This window comes from Heterodontus francisci, unplaced genomic scaffold, assembly GCF_036365525.1.
Source record: "Heterodontus francisci isolate sHetFra1 unplaced genomic scaffold, sHetFra1.hap1 HAP1_SCAFFOLD_43, whole genome shotgun sequence".
NCBI lineage: Eukaryota > Metazoa > Chordata > Chondrichthyes > Heterodontiformes > Heterodontidae > Heterodontus > Heterodontus francisci.
The window spans coordinates 10,851,582-10,857,116 of record NW_027141852.1 but is presented as its reverse complement, the minus strand read 5'-3'; the positions used below and the strand labels follow the sequence as shown (position 1 = coordinate 10,857,116).

The window sequence follows — 5,535 nt, the reverse complement described above, 5'->3', positions numbered from 1 at the left end:
AATGGTTCAGGTGTCTGAGTGATGTTAATCATGATGTGATGAAATGATTGTATGTTCCAGTCTTTCCGTGGTGGGTTTTCATACTGAGTAGAAACGTGTTGGACATGGTCTGGAAATGTTTCACACCGCTCCATTCCCAACTTCATTTACTGACAGAAGATATATTTCCATCATTACACAGCTGGCTGCACAGCCAGAAGCTGTGCTGAAGGTGACAGCTATGTCAATGCAACTGACAAGGTGGCCGAGAGGTTAAGGTGATGGACTGCTAATTCATTGTGCTCTGCACACGTGGGTTCGAATCCCATCCTTGTCGCTAGTTTATGAACTGTTCAGTGTATTGTTTATGTGGAAAGTCAGCCTCGAAACCTGTTCTTGTCTTTGTCCAGACCGTGATTCCAGAATTTGTTATCCTTTATTAAAATTGAGACAGACAATTGGAATTCTTCACCCAAACTGCACTGGAATGAAGATCAAATAGGGATCACGAAACGGAGTAGTATTTTTCCTCCCCTCCTTCCTTCCATCTTTACTTTCTCTGGATTTGCACCAAGTGAAAGACAAATGGGAAAAGCAAATGGCGAGGGAGCAGATGCAGAAAATTATCCTTTGGCAAGAAATTTATTTTCAAATCTTCTTGATAGATTAAGTGATAGAGCAATGCTTTGGCAGATGGAGTTTAAAATGAGGCGTCATCTACTACCTATAATAGATCAGAGTGTTTTTTTGTAAGAGGTGAGATGTCAGAAACGGCGGAGGAGCAGAGACCCGAATACTGAATTAATAAAAGCTAGTGGACTGGTAGAAAATAATGTGAAAAGTGAACAGAATCTGAAGATTGGCACTGATGTTGCAGTGATATAAAGCTCTGCGCTCCTGAAGTAAATGTCCAAGCCCAGATTGTGGGGAATCTGTGGAGAGTGATTTGGTTTTTATTCATTCTTGGGTGTATCGCTGATAAGGCTAGCATTTATTACCCATTCCTATTGCCGTTGAGAAGGTGGTGGAGAGCTGCCTTCTTGAACTGATGCAGTCCATATGGTGCAGGAACACCCACAGTGCTATTGGGGAGGGAGTTCCAGGATTGTGACCCAACAACAGTGAAGAAATGGCTATATTGTTCCAAGTCAGGATGGTGAGTGACTTGGAGGGGAACCTGCAGGTAGTGAGTTCCCATGCATCTGCTGCCCTTGTCCTTCCAGGTGGTAGTGGTCACGAGTTTGGAAGGTGCTGTTGAAGGATACTTGGCGAGTTGCTGCAGTGCATATGGAGATGGTACACATTGCAGCCACTGTTTACTGGTTGTGGAGGGATTGAATGTTTAAGGTGGCGGGTGAGGTGCCGATCAAGTGCGCTGCTTTGCCTGGATGGTGTTGAGCTTCTTGAGTGTTGTTGAGTGGGATGTATTCCATCCCACTCCTGACTTGTGCCTTGTAGATGGTGGACAGGATTTGGGGTGTCAGGAGGTGAGATACTCGCTGCAGAATTCGTAATCTCTGACCTGCGCTTATAGCCACAGCATAGATGTGACTGGTCCAGTTACGTTTCTGGTCAAGATGTTGATGGTGGGGGATTTAACGATGATAATGCTTCTGAATATCAAAAGGTAGATTTTTTTTCTCTCTCATTGGAGATGTTCACTGCTTGGCACTTGTGTGGCCAGAAGGTTGCTTGTCACTTATCAGCTCAAGCCTGAATGTTGTTCAGGTCTTGCTGCTTGCAGGCACAGACTGCTTCAGTATCTGAAGAGTTGTGAGTCATCATCTAACATTCCCACTTCTGACTTATGTTGAAGAGAAAGTCGTCAATGAAACAGCTGGGATGTTTGGGTCTAGGACACTACCCTGAGAAACTCCTGAGGCAATGTCTTGGGCTGAGATGATTGGCCCCCACGAACCACAACATCTTGTTTTGGGCGAGGTATGACTTCAACAAGTGGAGAGTTTTCCCCCTGATTCCCATTGACTTCAATTTTGCTGGGGATCCTTGATGCCACACTCACTCAAGGGTAATCACTCTCACCTCTCCTCTGGAATTCCACTCTTTCGTCTCTGCTTGGACCAAGCTGCAATGAGATCATACGAACATAAGATCAGAAGAACTAATAGCAGGAGTAGGCCATTTGGCCCCTCGAGCTTGCTCCGCCATTCAATAGGATCATGGCTGACCTGATCATGACCTCAACCCCACCTTCTTGCCTGCCCACATAACCCTTGGCTCTCTTGTAGATAAAAATCTTGAAGACATTCAATGACCCAGCCTCCACTGCTCTCTGCTGTAAAGAATTCCAAAGATTAATGACCCTCTGAGAGAAGAAATTCCTTCTTAAATGAAAAACCCCTAAATCTGAAACTGTGTCCCCTAGTTCTAGATTCCACCACAAGGGGAAACATCCTCTCAGCATCTACCCTGTCAAGCCCCCTCAGAATCTTATATGTCTCAATACGTTCTCCTTTCATTTTTCTCAACTCCAATGAGTATCGGTCCATCCTGCTCAGCTTTCCTCATAAGACAACACCTTCATCACAGGAATCAATCCAATGAACCTTCTCTCAACTGCCTCCAATGCAAGTATATCCCTCCTTAAATAAAGAGACAAAAACTGTACACAGTACTCCAGGTGTGGTTTCACCAGCACCATGTACATTTGTAGCAAGACTTCTCTACTTTTATGCTCCATCCCCCTTGCAATAAAGGGTAACATTCCATTTGCCTTCCTAATTATTTGCTGTACCTGCATGGTAACTTTTTGTGATTCATGTACGAGGACACCCAGATCCTTCTGCACCGCAGCATTCTGTAATCTCTCACAATTTAAATAATAATTTCCTTTTCTATTCTTCCTACCAAAGTGGATAACCTCACATTTTCCCACATTCTACTCTTTCTGCCAAATTATTTCCTGGAGCTGAGAGACCCTGGCAGAACCTAAACTGAGCATCGATGAGCAGATTATTGCTACATGTGTGGTGCTTGATAGCACTGTTGGTGATATCTTCCATCACTTTGCTGATGATTGATAGTAGACTGATGGGGTGGCAATTGGTCAGATTGGATTTGTCCTGCATTTTTTTTTATGGAGAGGGCACACTTGGACAATTTTCCACATTGTCAAGTAGATGCCTGTGTTGTAGCTCTACTGGAACAGCTTGGCTGAGGGTGCAGCTAGTTCTGGAGCACAAGTCTTCAGTACTAGATCCGGAATGTTGTTCAGGCCCATAGTCTTTGCTGTATCGAGTGCCTTCAGCTGTTTCTTGCCATTATGTGGAGTGAAGCAAATTGGCTGAAAACTGGAAGCTGTGATGCTGGGGACCTCAAGAGGCCAAGATGAATCATCCACTGAGCAATTTCTGACTGAAGATGGTTTCAAATGCACCAGCTTCACCTTTTGCACTGACGTGCTCGGCTCCACCAACATTGAGGATAGGAATGTTTTTGGGCCCTCCTCATCTGGTTCGTTATTTAATTGTCCACCACCATTCATGACTGGATACCTAATTTCTCAGGGCAGTGTCCGAGGCCCAACCATCCTCAGCTGTTTCATTGATGGCTTTCTCTTCAACATAAGTCAGAAGTGGGAATGTTCGCTGATGATTCACAACTCCTCAGATACTGAAGCCGTCTGGGCTTGCAAGCAGCAAGACCTGAACAACATTCAGGCTTGAGCTGATAAGTGACAAGCAACATTCCTTGATCGGATCCTGAGGGAGATATCCGTGTGTGGCGCGGCGGGATGTATGGAGAGTGATTCTGAAGAGGGTGTCTGAGCCTCGAGGGAAGAATCTGTGGAGAGTGGTCCTCAAAGGATGTCCGTGTCTGGAGATTTAGGATCTCTGAAGAGGTTCTCCGAGCCCATAGTGCTGGGATGTATGGAGCGTGATCCTGAAGTGGGTGTCCGAGCCTGGAGTGGCGGGATCTGTGGAGAGTGATCCTGAAGTGGGTGTCCGAGCCTGGAGTGGCAGGATCTGTGGAGAGTGATCCTGATGAGTGTGTGTAAACCTGGAATGGAAGCTTTCTGTGGAGGAACAGGAAGAGACCATTCATTCCCAGTATTCTATAAAGGTTTAGCATAACTTATATGTTTTTACTCTATGCCTCTATTAATAAAGCCAAGTGTCCTGTTTGCTCTTAGCTACCTTTTCAATCCTTCTAACATTGGTGTACATTGTCTCTCTGCTCCTGCACCCAGTTTAGAATTGTAACGTTTCATTTATATGAGGCTGTGCCTCTCTGATCATGTGGAATTAAAGCAATTCTTCCAGTCAGTTAGTTCAGTTGTCATTTCATGAGAAATTCGGTCATCATGACTTCGTCAGTGACCTCATGGTTCAGGTGTCTGAGTGATGTTAATCATGATGTGATGAAATGATTGTATGTTCCAGTCTTTCCGTGGTGGATTTTCACACTGAGTCGAAACGTGTTGGACATGGTCTGGAAATGTTTCACACCGCTCCATTCCCAACAGGCCATGACCTGATGTGATGGAAATTGCATTTACTTACAGAAGCTGCATTTCCATCATTGCACATCTGGCTGCACAGCCAGGATCTGTACTGTCCAAACAGCTGACAAGGTGGTCGAGAGGTTAAGATTAGATTAGAGATACAGCACTGAAACAGGCCTTTCGGCCCACCGAGTCAGTGCCGACCATGAACCACCCATTTATACTAATCCTACACTAATCCCATATTCCGACCAAACATCCCCACCTGTCCCTATATTTCCCTACCACCTACCTATACTAGTGACAATTTATAATGGCCAGTTTACCTACCAACCTGCAAGTCTTTGGCTTGTGGGAGGAAACCGGAGCACCCGGAGAAAACCCACACAGACACAGGGAGAACTTGCAAACTCCACACAGGCAGTACCCAGAATCAAACCCGGGTCCCTGCAGCTGTGAGGCTGCAGTGCTAACCACTGCGCCACTGTGCCGCCGATGGTGGCGTGCTCATGCATTTTGCTTTGCATGTGTGGGTTCGGATCCCAGTTTTGTTGTTCGTTCATGAAGTGTCTAGTACATTGTTGTGGGGGAGCTTTTGTGGAAAGTTGGCCTGGAAACATGTTCTTGTCAATATCTCGCTGGTGATTCCAGAATTGTTTATCCTTTATTAAAATTGAGACAGACAATCGGAATTCTTCACCCAAATTGGACTGGAATGAAGATCAAATAGGGATCACGAAAAGGAGCAAGATTTTTCCCTCCCTCCTTCCTTCCATCTTTACTTTCTCTGGATTTACACCAAATGAAAGACTAACGGGAAAAGCAAATGGCGAGGGAGCAGAAGCAGAACATTATCCTTTGGCAAGAAATTTATTTTCAAATCTTCTTGATAGATTAAGTGAGTGAGCAATGCTTTGGCAGATGGAGTTTAAAATGTGGGGTCATCTAGTACCTACGAAAGATAGATCAGAGTGTTTTTTATAAGGGGTGAGATGTTAGAAACTGGAGAAGCAGAGACCCGAGTGCTGAATCACTAAAAGCTAGTGGACTGGTAGAAAATAATGTGAAAGGCTAATGGAATCTGAAGATTG

General features: G+C 44.9%; 1 non-coding gene across 1 annotated transcript; it reads left to right on the top strand.

Moving 5' to 3' along the window:
• Window positions 1-234: 234 nt before the first annotated feature.
• trnas-gcu (transfer RNA serine (anticodon GCU)) lies at window positions 235-316 on the top strand. The gene has a single exon. It is a non-coding gene; the product is annotated as a tRNA-Ser (tRNA).
• The last annotated feature ends 5,219 nt before the right edge of the window (window positions 317-5,535 follow it).